The 19508-nt window shown below is 41.0% G+C and overlaps 1 protein-coding gene and 1 long non-coding RNA gene across 3 annotated transcripts in view; both read right to left on the bottom strand.

Annotated features, from left to right (window-relative positions):
* Window positions 1-14014, bottom strand: part of LOC309660947 — a 49346-nt gene extending 35332 nt beyond the window's left edge. Inside the window, exon 1 of the long non-coding RNA XR_014263747.1 lies at window positions 10780-14014. This is a non-coding gene — a long non-coding RNA (uncharacterized lncRNA). The remainder of the gene's footprint in view (window positions 1-10779) is intronic.
* The window catches only part of PPARGC1A (PPARG coactivator 1 alpha), a 467754-nt gene that overhangs the window by 207491 nt on the left and 240755 nt on the right, over window positions 1-19508 (bottom strand). The window lies entirely within an intron of this gene.

Here is a 19508-nt window from a genome sequence, read left to right as displayed (position 1 = left end):
GTAAGCTCTGCTTATTCCCTCTGACATGAATCTCAGAGACTTAGTACCAGAGAGCTCAGATGTTGACACCTTCTGTCGCTGTAACGGTTACCCCGTGCAATTTCATTTGCCGTGTCACCCCTTCACATCAGACTCACTTGATAAAACAGCTAAGGATTTTCAAATCATAAAAAAGGAGAAATGAAAGATGTGATGAAGTAGCACGTAATCGGGTCATCGAGGCATAGAATAAAGAAGCCAAATACATCCCCCCAAATGCAGCAGGTGCTTTTTTTTTTAATGAAGCAGATAAATGTAGAAACGAATACATTGATACAGACAGAGCATCTGCCTCATGATAAAATTAAGTCTTGTGACAGAAATAAATCACTATGGGGGAGAAGTAAACCATTATCCAGTGGGATATTTTCTTTTCTTCTTATGTGACAGGACTTATTGGATTCCCTGACGCTAGGCAGCTAAGTGCATCCACAATTTGATGATAAATCAGAAAGACTGCAGGATTTGAAATTTAACTACTTATTTTTCTGTGATGTAGAGATAAGGGGAAAATTTTGGTGAGTAACTATTAAATTGGGAATTTCCTTCTTCTCTGATAATCTGATCTTCTGGTACTGTGTCACATCATCACACAATGCCAACAACCAGCTGTGAGTAAAATAGGTTTTGGACTAAGATGAATAAGGGAACTACTTATCTTCCTTTTCTTTCCCAATATTCATCTAAAGAGTACCATAGAAAGGTTACTTTTGATATAAAAATATACCGTTCTTATTACACTTTCCTTTTTATCCCCTTCAATATTTTAAAAAATGGCAATAAAGGCATGTTTTTCTTTTTAAAACATTTTCACATTTGAACAATTGAAAAGGAAAATCCATATATCATGTTAAAAGTACACAGGAACTAATAGGGCTCGGGATTACTTTACCATGTTTGATAAATGTGACTTGAAAAAACACACCTTCACGTTTTCATGATTCCCTTTGTTGTGATACGCTATTAATTACTGGGAGTGGGGGGGAAATGATTTATCTCTCCAAGATGGACCTTTATTTTTCCCGTGTTGGATCTCTGCAGTACTTTAGCTAATGCTTGCACCAATCACAAACTCTCCTACTGAACTATATACATTGCCCTTCCAAGAAGCAGAGAGGGAGAAATCAAACGATTTTTCTCTCCGGGTAGTTTTTTTAAGTGAGAACATGGTATATCTTCAAGAGGAACCCGATCCATTGTGTAAATATATAGTAACAATCTAACAACCGACATCCTAGAGAACACTCAGAAACAGTGCATTTTTGAACCTGGGTATATTTCAAAAACCAGACCAGAATCAGCTTTCTTATAAACTAAATCAAGCTCACTGTCAAGCTGAGATCTGATATTTTTCTCCTTCTAAGTACTGTCTTGTAAAGAGCCAAAGGTGGGTTTGGATGGAGAGGCATTAAACACTGATCACTGGTAATTACGGTAATCTCCTTCAAGGCTGCAAACTCAGCCTGTCTTCAGAGAGAGCTAACTCCTTGTGACAACACGAGAAAAGCTGTTGAAGAACTGTAGACTCCTACAGCTGGGTACCAGCCTTTAATTAGAGTGTGGCACCAAAACAGTCGTTCTTCAAGTATCCGAAGAGGTATAATGAATCTATTAGTTCACGAAATAAAAGATATCACCAGCCAAATCCTACATCTATCACAAAACATACCAAGAAGTGAAGGAGGGGGGTCATACCATCGGCCAAACATCATGACCATCAGGAAGAGAGTCATGCAATGTGGTCTGGTATTTAGTTGTTCAGTTTCACACAAACTGGATGTTAAAAACAACAACAACCAAAAAAAAAGAGAAAGATGCACTCTTCTGAGAGTGTCTAGAAATTTGGAACATACTTTTATGCTTTAGAAACTCAGTTTGACCTGATTCGTCATTTCCAGAGAGCAGAAGTCACTGATCTCCTTGCAATTTGCTTTTGAGACAGTGGAAAGGGTTTTACAAAAAAAAAAAATCAAGCAAGAGATCCTGGCATAATCCCAGCATTAATTATGGTTCTCAAAAGTGCACGCTGCTATTTTTTTTACTTTTAACAATCATGACAATATTTTCCTAGCTTTGTTTTCCGCAAAAACACAAACAAAAAGAACTAGACGCAATATTGAATTGGCAAGCTCTCCATAGAAACCTCAAGATAAAGGACTAGAAAATGTACCTCTTAGTGTCCTTCATTATATGCTACGATCTCACAGTTTGGCTCCAGCTACCAGGCATTCCACACATACCTACAAATGTCCCATTTTTTGTTGCTGTGATTTATTGCAGCCCGACACACTAAACATAATTACAGGAAGAATATGGACCTTCGTTATATGGAACTGAGTCTACCTCGCGGGGTCTTAAATCTTTCCCAAAACATAGAAATAATTTGAAACGGACAGCTGTGTTCATTTCAATCTTGTTGGATTTATTTACTCTGATCGTCTCTTGATTACCACAGAGAAATCCATTTTTACGATCACACAAAGAATCAGAGTCATGAAAGCTATGTCCATGAATAAAAAGAATGAGATGGAGTCAAAAGCATCTCATCTTCCAGAAGGAAACTCTAAGACAGAGAGAGGTGGATGTGTTACCTACACCCACACAGCTGGTTATCAAGTCGGCCAATCTAGAACACAAACCCCTGAACTCAGAATCCAACACTCTTTCCACTAAGCTGTCAAATATCTTACCTTCTTACCCTCTAGTGAACAGCACTGAAGGGGGAAATCACAGAAAAATCAAAGATATGCTACTTCAACCTGTGGGAACTTAGTTGAATATATTTTCAATGGTACATAAGACCTAAAACAGATGTCCAGTAGATGGAAGAACAGAATTAAAATAGAAAAAATATGCAGTCAAAGAAGATCTGAGTGAGGAAGAGGGTGGGAAGGTGGGCTTTGAAATAATAAACATCCATGAGAATCACCCAGGCCGTGAGGATTAATTAGCTGACACCTATTTCAGGCATCAAGGAACCAGCCACACAGACATCTTCACCGAAAGCATTCTAGGCATGGCAAACAGCAAGGCCAAAGACCCTGAAGCAAAAATGAATCCCAAGAATAAGAAAAAGACCAAAGAGTGTACAACTGAGTCAGCAGGAGATAAGGAGGTAGGCAGGGGTCAGCTCCTGTAGGAACCTTTAAACCATGGAAAGGAATTTGGCATTTGTTTTGATGGCAACAGGAAGTGATTTTAAGTTAAGGATGTGATACGATCAGATTGATGTTCTGTTTTTTAAGGTGACTGGCTGCAGTGTGCAGAATGGAATGTAGGATTGAAACAACATACATAAATTCCTTTTAAAAAAAAAAAGTTAAGGAGAAACAGAAGCAGCGGCTGTCGTTATATAAACAGCATCATAATCTTCAAAAATAATAATGCAGTGATTTTTTTCAGAGAATGTCTTAAACTCTGGCACTAGCCAAAAGCATATGGTTTGTCCACGTTCTAAAACCCAGAGTGATAGATCTCTGAAACAGAGGCAAAGATGAAACTGATGTTGGGCCTCATTGGGTCGGGTCGTCATTGGAATTCAAGCCACCTGTGTTGCTACTGCAGCTTGAGAACGCTCAGACCTAACATAGGCAAGTCTCAGGTGTTCAGAATTTCAGAATTCTGTCACCTAAGCATTCCAAATTGAATAGAGGGGAAATGATACTTCTTTACAAAGAAGAACCCAAAGAAGTAGAATGAGTGAGCTGAGGGACAGGAATGCAGCCTCTGCATTGAGAAGAGTCAACACCTTAGGACTTTAGGGATCAAGAACCAGATCAGTTGGGGTGATTAAAACACAACTAGTGATTTTCCACAACAAAGGAGTAGTAAGTCCTGCCCCACAGCTAAATTCAAACCGATCAATTTCATCTGCCAATCTCCCTTTTGGTTTTTTTGTTTGCTGGGGTTTTTTTTTAGGTTCTCATTAGTTACCTATTTTATACATAGTATCAGTAGTATATATATGTCAATCCCAATTCTCCTAATTCATCCCATCCCGGCTCTTTGACCTTTGGTATTCATACATTTGTTCTGTACGTCTATTTCTCTATTTCTGCTTTGTAAATAAGATTGTACCGATTTTTTCAAATTCCACATATATGCATTAATATATGATATTTGTTTTTCTCTTTCTGACTTACTTCCCTCTGTTATATTGGAGTATAATTGCTTTACAATATTGTGTTAGTTTCTGTGGTACAATAAAGTGAATCAGCTATATGTATACATATATCCCCTCCCTCTTGGACCTCCCTCCCACCCACCCCCATCCCACCCATCTGGGTCATCACAGAGCACTGAGCTGAGCTTCCTGTGCTTTATAGCAGGTTCCCACTAGCTATCTATTTTACACATGGTAGTGTATATATGTCAATCCTAATCTCCCAATTCGTCCCACCCTCCCCCCAGCCCTGTGTCCACATGTCCGTTCTCTACGTCTGCATCTCTATTCCTGCCCTGGAAATAGGTTCATCTTAAAAAACTAAAAATAGAACTACCATATGACCCAGTGATCCCACTACTGGGCATATACCCTGAGAAAACCATAACTCCCTTTAGTTTTGGTAGTAACTTTGAACCATTAACCCAAGGTAGAGTTCACCTCTAAAGTCCTGCCTGTTGATGACAAATTCCCAGGGATGTTCATATAAGACAAAAAAAAAAAAAAAAAAGGAAAGGGATGGTTTATAAAGCTCTAGGGAAATCACTGATTGTGATACTGGTCTTCAGTAAGATAAAAAATTAAATCAACAGCTCAAGAACCACACTAGCCACACATTATGAAAAATTGAAGCTCTTGGATCTGCAAAGACAAACTACTAGAAGAACACCAGGCTTCATAAAGAGACAGGTTTGTGTTTGAATCCTGGTTCCACCTCTCACTGAGTGACTTGCCAATCCATTATATTTTACCTCTCTGGGCCTCAGTTTCTTTATCTGTAAAGTGAAAGTCACATTGACAGCTGATTGTTGGGAGGGTTAAAATGAGGTCATTTTGGTGAGGCACATAGTAGGTAAGACACATAGGAGGTACACAAGAAATGTTCGTCACAGTACAGCTTGCCCACTCTTATCTCCCCGAGGACTTTCCAACAGCATTCATGACTTAGAAAGACTCCATCTCTGCTACTGACTGAAGTTTTGTGTCTCTCAAAATTCATATACAGAATTCTCATCACCAATGTGATACTATTTGGCGTTGGGGCCTTTGGGAAGTGATTAGGTCATAAGGATGGAGCCCTCATGAATGGGATTAGTGCCCTTATAAAAGAGACCCAAGAGAGTTCCCTTGCCCTTCCACCATGAACTAGGAAGCAGGCCCTCATCAGACACTGAATCTGCCAGCACCTTGATTTGAACTTCCCAGTCTTCAAAACTGTAAGAAATAAATGTTTGCTGTTGTAGCCACCCAGTCTACGATATTTTTGTTACAGCAGCCCAAGCTAAGACAATCTAGTTACAAACAGAGATGAAGTCTTCAGGGGAATGAGAGTCTTTAAGATAGGATCCTGAAGAAATATCCTGAGTCCCCAGGTTATTCCTAAGAAAAAAGATTTAAATTCAAAAGGCAGCAACAAAGCATTTTGAAGCTGGTGATTTAAAGAAAATTATAAGCACTAAACGTATAATGGAATTCATATTCACATTCTTTAAATGTGAAATAGAAGAAGAGCTTTTGAAAAAAAAGATATTCTTTTTCAAAACAGGTTTGCAAAACTCAGAAGGCAAAGTAAATAGACACCTAAAATAGGGTACAGGAAACTATTGTGCTCAGTATGGTTAAGAATGAAGTCAGCTTGGTATATGGAGAACATATGTGATGGAGAATCCTGTCCTGAGTCTACCAGAACCAGTTCTGGGTAACCTTTGGTAATTCATCCCCCTCAATTCTTCTGTTAAATGAGACAATTAGCTAAGACAATCCCTACAGATCCTGTCAGATCCAGCCTTTTCATAGTTTATGTTTATGGCCCTTAAGATCATGGGGACCAAGAGGGCAGTGTTAAGTGCCATATTGTTCACATTTTCATTTCTAGACAAAATTGGAGGTTTCTGGATTTTAGGTGCTACATGTAAACTGGTGGGAAGGACACAGGGTCAGACCTATGAGGAGAAAAAATACCAGAAATGAGGAAAAACTGCAACAGAAGCAGAGAAGGGCAGAAGTCATCACTATGGCATAGTAACTGGCACTGAAAACATGTTGATTGGTTAAAGAGAAAGATGGAGAGGAATCAATGGGAGGAGTGCATACTTACACAAAGCCTAGAAATCTTACAATTTCATTAACATATGGGAAGGGGGACTCAGATTAAGAGTGGGGACTGGAAAAGTCTTGGAGACATGCAATCCCACTGAAGCTCACAGGGGTGACATAGTCACTCAGCTAGTTATAGACTCAGGATCAGAATGAAGACTCTCGACTCTTGACCAGTTAGTCTTCTTTCTCCAGCTGGACACCAAGAGTGATGGCTTTGCAGCTTTATAGGTTTACCCCTAAATACTGACTGAAACCACTGTTAATCCGTTACTCCTCTTCAGAGTAGCCTGGTGCCAAAACAACCACAGAAAGATGCATAACTATGTTATGCTTTAGGAGTTTAGGGAAAAGATATGCTTGGGCACCTCTTTGGACTACACTCTGTACTGTCTGTAACTTGCTAGTCCATTGGTTAGTCCACTGATAGCCGTGATGTCTTCCTCTTGCCATATTGAAGACTGCCCCTCATAATCCCAATCACCTGAAACTCAAATGCTACTTCTCACTAGATGAGCAAGGCGTGCCTGTGTGACTAGATGTACCCTAATCTGTGTCACATTACAGAAAAGAAAAAAAGGAAAAAACATTGCTGAGGTCAGCAGTGGCATTCTGATATTCAACATTGGTGGGCAGTAGCATTAATCCTCAAGGCCATCATTATTCAACCCACATCCACGTGACTATTGATTGAGCTCATTTTCCCTAGATTTAATGTAATCCAACTCTGATGTGCATCAATTCTAAGATGCTCATCTTTTCACATTTTGCCATCTGAAATTTTGATGTCTAAAAATTGGGAGACATTTTACAATCAATAGTATCTCATAGTGTAATGGGCAGTGTTTGTTCTTTCTTTGTGATAAAGAAAGTAATCATATATCATACAATTATGTATCTTAGACTCAGTGAAATATAGTATTCAAAGCAGAAATGGAGAGCAAACATTTCATCACTCTCTTCAGCAAGCTACAGGAGAGTGAACTGCCCATTTTTCTCTTTGTCTCTCTCTCTCTCTGTGTCCCTATGTCTCTCTCTCCCTCCCTCCCTTCTCACTTCCTTCTCTCTCTTTTGTGTGTGTGCACATGCTCTATTCCTACCACTCTCTCTTCATTCTCTTGTCCTTCCCATGTTTAAACTTAGATTTATCAGCTGTCTCCTCTGTAGCAGGCACTATGCTAAGCACTAGAGATGAAATGATGAGTCCAAACAGCAGTGGCCCCTGCCTACATGAAGCTTACCAGCTACTAGGGAGAGACAGATATTGATCAAATAGTACATGAACCAATGTAAAGCTACAAGCATAGTAAATGTTTGAAAGGAGAGGTGCCTAGTGCCACGAAGGAGTACAGAACAGGGTAATGACCTAGTTGGGAAGACTCCCCTGAGAAATGAAGAATGAGTTGGGATATCCTGCTTGAGAATAAGTAAAGGTGAAGGTTACAGGCAGAGGCTTTTGTGTAAAGGGAATTTCATATCAAAATGTCCTTTGGTAGACAGAAGTAAAACTTTGAGAAGGCCATGTCGCTGAAGCCCAGAGAACAAGGGGGTCCTGGATATGTGGTGAAATGGGTCAGGAGTAAGACTATGGCCGGGCTCTGTCTTCGTCTTAAGATAATCTGAAGGCCCTGAAGAGGTAAAACTAATGGGGAGGGTGGCAGTATGTTCAGATCAAAAACCGCATGGAGTTAGAGTCTGTCATAGAGAGTGAAGTAAGTCAGAAAGAGAAAAACAAATACAGTATACTAACACATATATATGGAATCTAAGGGAAAAAAAAGGTCATGAAGAACCTAGGGGCAAGATGGCAATAAAGACACAGACCTACTAGAGAATGGACTTGAGGATACGGGGAGGGGGAAGGGTAAGCTGGGACAAAGTAAGAGAGTGGCATGGACATATATACACTACCAAAGGTAAAATAGATAGCTAGTGGGAAGCAGCCGCATAGCACAGGGAGATCAGCTCGGTGCTTTCTGACCACCTGGAGGGGTGGGATAGGGAGGGTGGGAGGGAGGGAGATGCAAGAGGGAAGAGATATGGGGACATATGTATATGTATAACTGATTCACTTTGTTATAAAGCAGAAACTAACACACCATTGTAAAGCAATTATACTCCAATAAAGATGTTAAAAAAAAAACACAAAAAACCCCCCCGCATTCTAGCTGCCACATGGGGTCCACTGAAGGGTGCGGGCTAGGAGACCGTTCTAGTGGTCCAGGCAAGAACTGATGGAGGAAAGTGGACTCAGGGCCAGTCTCTTCACCAGCTCAGCCACGCAGTCCTCAGCTCTGCAGTGCAGCCCTTCCTGTCACCTCTCCTGTGCACAGACCTTGCAGTGACATCCTGGGAGCAATACCCGTAGACTGAGGTCAGAATATTCAATAGAAGTTCCTGCCACAGATGGCAGAGAACCATGAACAAAACAGGACAGGGGAGGGGGCTTGGAGACGCACGGGGGGAGCAAGGAAGCGTAGCCCATATGGTCTGCCAGGTCTCCCCCAGCTGGGATGTTATGTAACAAGCCTGGACACTCCTGAACTTTCTGAGTCAACCTATTGTATCACTAGCATGGTCCTCATTAGATAGATGCATTGAAGATCTCACAACCAACTTGGGGAAGATAAAAGTTTATTTGAAGCCTGGAGAAAAAGAGCTCTTTATTTAAAGGAACACAAAGGGTCCTTAGGAGCTTTTGTTTCTTGGCAGATATTGACTTAAAAACCGATCTTACTCCACTGGTTGGAATATATCTATTTCCAGTCCTTGTACCTCTACCCTATGAATTGCGATTTGATGAAGCCATATGAACAACAAATAAAGCCTCAGTGTAAAAACACTAGATGTTCTTAGGAAGGGAAAACATAAAACTTCAATCCATGGTTTATTAAAATCCCTAGGTAAGCACAGTTTACAAAGCTAAATGCCAATACCTATAATTCACCCCCATGATAACGTTAGCCACAGAGTAACTGCTACCTCTAGCTGCCTTCAAGTTTGGTTGCCCTTCAGAAGTACTGAAGATCTAACTCCTAATGGCTTTTTATATAAAAAACAGTCTTTGATTGACAGAATCTAATCACTAGAAGGGCAGCAAACAAAAGCTGGGCAAAGCACGGTTCCCTGTTGCTTTTTTTTTTCCTTGCAACCTCTATAAGCATCTGATCACACAGTTGTGCAATTATTTGCTAACTGAAGATGTTATTATTCTGTTACTGTCTTGGAAAAATAGTAAGCTTTCTCGGCAAAGATAAAACTATGTGGGTTCTTTTCCCACAGTTCATATGTCTTAAATCTTACGTCATTTTTACAGCAGCTTTCTTCTCAACTCTCCCACCATTTATCTTTCCATTTTCTGCAAGGGCTAGTTTACTTAATACAGCAAGACCTTCACATAACTTTTTGACATTAATTATTTTGGTGGCACAAACTCCTGTGTGAAATATTTGCTGCAATGTGTCCCACAGCCTATTAAAAAAAAATACAGTGAAGGAAAAGAAAAAATGGAAGGCAAAACACTTCTGATGATTATTCACTATGCTACAAGAATTTTACATAAATTAATGGAGAGTTTGATTGTAAAGCACAGAGCCTCTCCCATTACAGCCTTGCATCAGTAAGCTAACAGAAACATTCTGAAACTGTGTCAGCAAGTAAAGGAAGCCAGCAAGGAAAGTGATGGAGTAGAACACAACCTTTATTCTGAGAACAGGATCTGACCCTGCTCTTGCTAGAGGTGTCTTCTGGCGACCGCACGAGGATTACGAAGCACTGTGAGTGACATTAAAAGAATTCAGCCCTAAATGAAAACTAATAAGCAGTTCTGAAGAATCAGCCCGCTAGGATGACTCGCTGTGAGATGCTGCACATTTCAGGGCGGACAATGTATTGCTGGCTTTTTTCTTCTCACTCTCTCCTTCTTGTTAACTACAAACAACTCTCCGTAAACTTCCATTCTGAGAAGAAGTGAAGTGGGTAAAACACTGACTGGGTCAATATTTTAAGGGACAGCTCTGGGTTTAACTCGACCGGAGAGAAACTGACAAGATCTCTGTTTTAGAACACAGCCCTCGAGTCTGTTTTGGAAGCAGCCGCCGGCACCTCCTGCAAACAGACTGTCAGTCTGGTCCAGCTATGGGGCATTTCACTGTTCATTACTACCCCCTCCATCGGGAATATCCGGGAAGTAAACTGGCCTGTAATTTGTCCATTTATTCTAGCAGTGCTTATAGACCCACCTACACCTCTTCCCCCAACCCGTGCCCTGCCCTCCTCTCCTCCTTAGCAGGTAGAAAAGGCAGGGACCACTCTGTCAGGCACCCAGCTTAGTGCCTGACACATAGAGAACCCTCAGTAAGAGTTGGTTAGTTGATTGGTTGGCTGAATAAGCAAGTCATAAAAAGACACTGGAAGCCTCTGATGGTTCAAGGGGTGGCTCTGGCGTTAGGGAAACCTGGAGTCGAATTGCTATCACTCACCTTATTAGTCCTGTGCTCTTGGGCACAACTATAACCTCCGTAAACTTTAGTGTCTTCATTTACAAAATGGGTGTAATCATAGTACATACCTCACAGAACTGTAAATGGAAAATTCATTCATATGTCAACAAACTACTTATCCCCAGCACCTGGAATGCAGTAGATCACTCAGTAAATATTAACTTTCACGGCAGTTTTGTGCAGGCTAGAGGATTTAAAGGAGAAGCAGCTAAGAAACACCCTGAAAAGTGGAATTTAACGACGCTGCCGCCACTTGTTCAGTGGCAGTCCCCATGGCTGAGCCATGCATTTAACACGTATTTATTAAATGCCTAGCCTAATCTTCTTCTGAGAAGGCTGTATTGACTCAAACAAGGTTCCTGCTTTCATACAACTTATATTCTAGCGAGGAAGGCAGATGAAAACACATCAGGAAATTTGTAACGTGTCAGAAAGCACAGATGCCCAATAATTACTCATTCATTCATTTCATGTATATTTATTTAGGATTGCTTTCTGCAATCACTGAGTGTATATAACATTTTTTTTTCTGATCACAGGATAATAATTTTTGATAAATATGTACCTAAAATGTCAAGAAATGGAGAGTGATAAGAAATTAGAACAGCCCACACAACCTCCTCAGAGCAGACTGCTTCCCCGTAACATTTGCCTGACGGGGCAGAGAAGTGCTGACTATTGTGACTACTGAACATTCTAGGTTGGGGCAGTGTCTCCAAATACCAAAACTAAGATCTCGGTTTTAGAATAACAGAGGGTCCCCGCGAGTATTAATTTTCACTTGGCATCATGTGGAAATCCAGAGAACTGCTCACAACCATCTGTTCAGCTATGATAATGAGGGGTAGTGGGTTTCTTTGAGGCATGTGCTGGGATGGATGAAGAGCTGGTAGCAGAAGTAGGACTTTGCAGTTTCAAGAGCAAGTAGAAGTGGCCACCATCATCCTGGGGGAGGACAGAACTCCAGGCGGCCACGCCTTCTTTCCACTGTGAAATAAGGCAACTGAATAATAATAGACTTTAAAGTAGGGGCATCTCCTTTTTAAGAAAGGTCAAAACTCTCTATCCCTTCTCTCTGAAGCTCGTGCGCAAATGTATCCATGGAGAGACTTTACCATCTGCCATCAGGACATTGGCTTCCCATGTTAAAGTCTTGACGGAAACAATGCAGCACCAATTATACACTCGTGGACTCAGGCACATATGACTGACACATACACACTCATACGTGCAAGTGCATACTGGGGACTCTCATTCAAGTTTATAGAGCATTTCACTCCCATGCTTGGAGAGTAAACAAGGCAGTTTGAGCCCAGGAGGGAACACGCCAAAGTCCCTTGGCTTTCTAGTCTGTGGGCCCTGGGACAGTCACCTGCGACCATCTGAAGGCTGCACAGAAACCACTTCCTTGTATCCACAAGGTCCTGGATTTTCCTTTCCGTCAACCTTCTGTGACCCACAGTTACCAAAACCCAATGTAACAACTCTAGCTCTTTTGTGTTCAATACCTGAATTCGGTCAGCTCAGAGTCTACAAGGAAATGGCAGAAAGAGGATTAACTACCACAAGCTGTGGCAGCAGCTTCCAGTGGAATCAGTGGCACCCTATACCATTTGTGCACAGATTGCCTCTTTAAGGACAATTGGAATTAGGTGCAATATATCATTTATTCTGGAAGTTACTGGTTTGTGAAAGTATGGGAAAACTGCCAACTCACCTGAACTGCAGTTATGAGTAATAACAAGGGTTATAATTGACATTCAGATTCCATTTTTAAGTTAATGAGGTATCTAACGTGCAATCCAGCAAAAGGCCTTTTGTGCACATAACCTCCGGCTCCCTAAAATAGAAATCTGAGTTCTGATCGTACCTTTCAGACTCATCAGAACACTTACAATATTCACTGAGAAAATAGTGATAGAGTAACTCTTCACAAAATGGAGCTGCCATCGTGTGCCCAGTGAAATATTTTTGTGAAGAGTGTCCAGAGTGGTTAAAGCTAAAATTCCCTGTATATGAGGAAGTGAGCCTTTGGGGAGAAAAAGTCTGTTGTGAACCAGCCAACCTCACTGAGCCACCATAGTACTGGTAATTTCTAGGTGAGGATGATATTAGGGAAGCCAATTGTCAAGAAGTATAGCTCAGCTCTTAGCGGTTGACCTGAACTTATTACGTTCCTGACCCATTAATCAGACTGGACATAGGATTTCTGCTGTTCAGTCTTACCTCCCCTCCACAGAAAGCATCTCCCTGGACTTCTACCTTTGGAGTATTCTGTGGCCATCGCCAGCCCATTTGGATTGGACTCTCTCCCCTGCACCAGATTCTTGATGACCTGGTGCCGCCCTGTTCTGCTCTGCAGCCCTGCTTCATAACACTTTCAAGATCTGACTCACATGTCTTGAACTCAGGTCTGGCTGCCCACTTAGCCTCCGGTGCCCATTATGATCCCTAAACCTGGTAAAATATCAAAATGGAAAGCCTGCCAAAGCCTCATGAAATCTTTATTCATTCAGAAGGTCAGATGGGAAGGTAGACTAGTGAATGAGATACTATTTTGGAAAATATATATATATTGTGTACATTCAAAATATGCAGTGAATCCCACTGGACTATCAATGAATTCATTTACAGCCTTCCTTTGGAGCCCTGCTTTAATGAATGGGAAACAATGTTTTGTGATTGAGCGATCATTTCCATGTTAACAGTTTGTTCTTCCCACTTTTTTGTTTTTATAGATGCAATCACACAATCTTATTAGGAAACCCTTTTAATGGGTTGCTCAGTGGTGAGATTCACTCACTGAGCCTCTAGCTGTGTTTGAGCATTCCCTACAGGCCAAACTCTGAGCTAGGCATCGTGGACGCAACAGAGAACAAGAAGGCGATGGCTCCTGCCCTGGCAGAATTTACATTCCCAATTCTCACCAATTCTAAATTAGCAGAGTATTAGTTAATTAATTTTCATGCTGCCATGCATTGGGTAGTACAAAACTTCCCTAAAAGTATACCCAATTTCAAGTTCAAGGCGTGCTGAAAAATCAATAAATTCTTCATCACTCTATACTCTTTTTCTTCTGCAAAATTCCATCATCCAAGTCTAGTTCAAACACCACATCTTAGATGCCTTCCTTCCCCCCAGACACAGTTTGTCTCCCTATCCTCTTCTCTTTCATGTCTTTGTACATGTAGTTGCACCATCTATCAAAAGTTCATGAGTGATCTTCTTTGCATGATGGCGACCCTAACAGACTGTAATCTCCCTGAGGCATGGTTCAACCTCCATGAACCATGGATGGTCCTCTTCCAGGGCTCCAGAGCATAAAATTGCAAATAAAATGACTTAAGAGACCAGAGCCCATGTTCTCAAGGATTCCCTCACTGTCCTCCTGTGAATTCTGCCCTTACCCTCTTACACGTGCAATCACCATTCCCATTCCCGCTAGAGCAAGTTCAATAAATGATTAATTTTTGGCAAAAGGTAAGGCAATAATTGCACATGTCCCATGCTTGGACATTTAGTCAGTCAGTTCGTACCTAAGAAAGTCACAGTTGTGAAGTACTGCTAGAGTGCCAAGAATTAATTACCCTAAATAAGTTCTTGGGGAGGGACCAAGTTTCCCACATCAACATTCAAGGCAGATGCCACCACACAAAGGGAAAGAGGAAGAAAAAGCCCAGAAGCCTGAACAGGAAAGAACATTTAAAAAGAGAGTAAGGAAATTCAAAAAAAAGTGTATTATAGCAGCCACACGCCTTTTTCCGCACGTAATGCTGTAGGATGACGTCTCTGCAGGGAACAGTCCAAGACCCCATTCCTAGCATCAAGTGTCTGATGTTTCCAAACCAAGAACAAGCTAAATATTTTTCTTCCTGAAAAGAGAATTTCTCCCTGTTGCAGTAACAGAATGAAACAAGAATAAAGCTGGGTTCACAGATATGGGAGCAAAAGCACCAGCTGAAGCCAGAATGAACACAAAGGTCTCTCTGCACCTACATCTCTTCCTTGGGATGGGATAGAGGTGGATGAAGCAAGAGGGTGAAGGTGCAGATGGCAGCAGGCACGGGTGCCGTCAGGCCCTCTATCTGAACGTGCAGATCTTGTTATGTTATGTTTGTCCATTTTCTATTGTTGCATAACCAGTGACCAAAACTTTAGTGGCTTAAAACAGCACACATCGAGCACACCTTAGCTGGGTCCTCTGCTCAGGGTCTTACAAGGCTGCAGTCAAGGTGCTGGCCAGGCTGTGTCCTCATCTGGAGCTCAAGGTCCTCCTCCGAACTCAATCAGATTATTGACAGACTTCAGTTTCTTGGATAGTCAGACTGAGACTCTGAGTTGCTAGGGGTCATTCCCCTCCATAGGAGGCTCACAATATGGCTGGTCTCTTCATCACAGCCCTGACGGGGTGTCTGTCTCCTGAGGAAGGACCCAGCCTTCTTTTTTTTTTTTTTTTTTTATTTTATTTTTATTATTTATTTTATTTATGGCTGTGTTGGGTCTTCGTTTCTGTGCGAGGGCTTTCTCCAGTTGCGGCAAGCGGGGGCCACTCTTCATCGCGGTGCGCGGGCCTCTCACTATCGCGGCCTCTCTTGTTGTGGAGCACAGGCTCCAGACGCGCAGGCTCAGTAGCTGTGGCTCACGGGCCCAGCTGCTCCACGGCATGTGGGATCTTCCCAGTCCAGGGCTCGAACCCGTGTCCCCTGCATTGGCAGGCAGATTCTCAACCACTGCGCCACCAGGGAAGCCCCAGCCTTCTTTTAAAGGCTCTCACCTGACTCAGATCCATCCAGAATGACCTCTCTTCTGATTAATTCAAAACCAACTGACTTGGGATCTTAATTACATCTCTAAAATCCCATCACCTTTGTCTTATAACGTAACCTAATCACAGGAATGACATAGCATCATACGCACAAGTTTTGACCACACTCAGGGGGATGGGATTATACAGGGCACATACACCAGGGAGTAGAAATCTTGGAGCCATCGTGAAATTCTGCCTACCACAATGTTGCAATTCTCTCTTGACACTTCCAGCTCCTGGTCATTTCTCTAGCATGGGAGGAAATAGGAGAAAAGTGGTAGGGAAGGCAGGCAGGAACCTATTCTATAGTCAGAGTTACTGGGCTGAACCATACAAAATCACCAATAACTCACCATTTTTTTGGCCAAAGAAATAGATACAGCGGGCATGAGATATACGTGTGTGTGTGTGTGTATGCATATATGTAAACATACGTTAATAGATATAATTAGATATAGGTATAATCTATTTACTAGATATATAGGTATCAGTATAGATGATGTAGATGCAGATAGATATAGAGATAGATGTGAATCACCCTTTTTTCATAAAGTCAAGTCTTCCAAACCACTCTGCCTCTGGGGTACCCAAGAAAACCCTTTTCAGTTTGGTATATATTATGTGTATTTAAGTTAAGATTTCAGTGGTTTTATGGGTAAAAGAGTTGTTATTTACTCTCCCTTCTAACAGATGTTCTTTTTCATCTTCACCTTCATTTTTGTAGCAACCATGGAGTCTCAAGGAAAGGAGAAACAAGAGAAAGCTCATTCCAAATCAGGCTTTCACCTCTTGGTAAAGCTTTCTTCATGGCTGCCTAGATCTTCAGCAATGCAGAGCTATTCTCAGTTCATGATGGCATATGTGTGCGTGTGTGTGCCTGAGTGTGGTGTCCTCATGTGTACATACACTTGGGAGACTCTGGAAGGAAATGCCTCCAAAGTACTTGTCTTTTCTGACAGATGAATTAAGTCGGGTCCAACAAGCAATCCATACAACTCATACAAAGCTGCACAGAGAAAGCCTTGCCCAAAGCAGGAAAACAAAGCAAAACTAAACTAAACCCATGTTCATTTTGTAAGGTGGCAAAACTTCAAGAAGACATCATAAATGAACTTGGAGTAAACATTCCATGTTCAATGCCAAGAGTTGCTAAAAGAAGTGAGATTGGCATCTGTGGACACGTCGGACAGCACAAAGGTATGAATTGTTTGCAGGCTGATAAGACACACACAAATATGTGATCGTGTGTACTTTCAGTGGATAAACCCACTGCCAACAGAGTGGTACCACAGGCTGTGATGTTTACAGTATGAATAGGAAAGTATGAACACAAAATGTGAGAATTTCACCAATCATTTAAGCAAGGAAACGGTTTGTCAATGTTCTGAAAATCAGAAACTATTATTTGAGTTCAATTCTGCTGGAAGCATAAATTAGAATAAGAATCACCAATACCTGGGACCATTTCAAAGGCTCATGGTAAGTGAAAATTGAACCTTTCCTGAAAAGCTGGGTTACAGTGCCATGTGATGGGAATTAGGAATAAATGGCGGAAGGCAGCACGTAACTAAATGTTTGAACTAAACAGTCAAATCTAACCCCAGTTTTCTCAGTGACTTCATGTATGACCAAAAGCAAGTTGTTTCTCTTCTCTCTGTCTCGTTTTCACAAACATATATAAAAGTGTTCATTCATCTAACAAACATCTATTGAATGCTAAGCATAGGCCGGGCACTGGTGTGCTCTTGGCATATTCAGGGAGATTAGTACAGCCACAAGGGGCAACACCAGGGAAAAATTATCAAATATTTGTGGGGGAAAGGAAAACTCAGATATGACCCCATGATAGACCCCTTCCAAACCCCAGAACCATGAATATATGTCTATTATTGAAAGCTAGACATGCACCAATAGAATTTTAAAGTTCTTTCAACTTTTGTTTCTGTTCAAATTATGATAAAATATATTTCAGTTCATTGTATCTTCCCTAATCTTTAAAAAGATGAATAACACATCTGAAAAATACCAGAGAACAAATTATACCAATAAGTCTAAATGGCTGATAGACTCAGATAGCAGTGACCTCAAGTAACATTAGAAGCTGTTCATAACAGTTATCAACAGTCTCTGTCTTGAGTTCAGCCTATATGTAAGCTGAGGAGTCATTTGAGGGATAACCAAAGGTACCCTCTCTTATTGGTCCAGCCATCGCAACTGGTGTTCCCAATGTTCGCATATCTTTTGGGGGAGGAGATAGGGGAGTTCTGGGAGAGGAAATTCTAGGACCAGGGAGGAAGGGAATGGGAGTGGCAAAGCACTGCCTCCAGAGAGCGGGGCAGGAACAGAGATGAATGAAGACCCCAAAGGGTAGGAAAGACTGATGTATTAAGAGGCTGCTACCTCTCCACTTCAGCTCACTATTGCCATGTGGTGAGGTACCCAAGATGGTTAAATCTTCTGATCTTTTTAAGAAGATCCAAATTTCCATGTAGAGTCTTGAAGCCCTAGCAACCAAACAAAAAACTTTTGAACAGCATTTGGATCAAAGCAAACAACCAGCTAGCCAGTTGAAACCTCTACCAGTAGACCATAAAGCACTGACATTTTCATCTCCTAATACTATGCCTGAAATTGTAATAATATATAATATAATCCCTGATGGCTAAAAGTGCTCTGAGGAAATGAATGATGAGGGTAAATTTTATTGGGAAAGCTAAGATCTCCATGGTAGGAGATGGGATTGAAACAGTGGTGAGGGGGGGAGGGTTTGTACATAAAAAATAAAAACGGTGTACATCAAAATGCAGAAAAGACAGATAAGCAGAGACAGAGAAAGACAGCTTAGAGAGAGAGAGAGCACGAGGGAGGGAGAGAGAAAGTGCCAACACACAGGAACCAAAAGAAAAAGGAAAGAGGGCAGAAATGGGCATTTGGGGAAAGTAAATATAATTCCTTTAAATCTTCACTTAGAACAGTCCTGTTAGCAAAATAACTTTTAGAAATTTTTACTGACAATGTCATCATTTTTTTAATAACAATCAGCATTCTTTATGATGCTCAACTTTTGTGTTGTCTTCAAGAAAGTGAGGCCCCAGAAAAAACTCATTATTCCTGGAATTGAATTCTTAACAGACAGAAAAAGTGCCTGTGGACATATTTGAGAGTATGATGGTTTTGAGAAAAATATAATTTTTCCCTTGCAAAAAACTCAGTTAAAAAGACAAAATATTCATAAATATGATTTAACCATTTGGAGAATAAAAAAGGAGGCTTAATAAGCATTAGGGTACAATCTTATATGTGAGCACATATGCACCTGTCTCTAAAATTATGTATTCAGCAGGATGCCCTGAAAATTCCAGAACCCTATGGGTCAAGTTGTAGCATCATAAAAATTATAAACCTCCATGCGTGAAAATAATTTTCGATTTATGAGGAAAATTAAGGGACCTGGCCCACTCTTGAGGTATGAATAGAAATAGATATTTATAGCAATCATGTGCCCCTTCCAAACATTATTTCAATTTTTACAATATACACTGGGATTTAGACCCAACTATTTCAATAAAGACTTGATATGAAACTATTCTCAGTTCTTCTCGTTTATTTTTTTTTTTCCTCTCTGAACAGGTACAATTTTCTTTTTTCTGCTTTTTTTTTCTTTTTTAACAAGAGTCAGTAAAAGTGTTTAAAATGTCACAAGTTACGTTTTCAAATTTCTATCCAGATAAGTCATATTTTGAAAACGACAAGTAGTCTTTCCGCACATAGCCATTTTAGAAAGTTTTATAGCTGATCCAATTTAATTCAAAGGGTGGATGGGTGAGGGTTTGGATGGGGGGCAAATAATGCCTTATACTGCCCATAAATGCCAATCAACCTCCAGTCAGTGGCACAGGCC

This window comes from Balaenoptera physalus, assembly GCF_965194825.1.
Source record: "Balaenoptera physalus genome assembly, chromosome: 5".
Lineage (NCBI taxonomy): Eukaryota > Metazoa > Chordata > Mammalia > Artiodactyla > Balaenopteridae > Balaenoptera > Balaenoptera physalus.
Note: the sequence above shows the minus strand (reverse complement) of the source record. Positions and strands in the feature narration are given on the sequence as shown.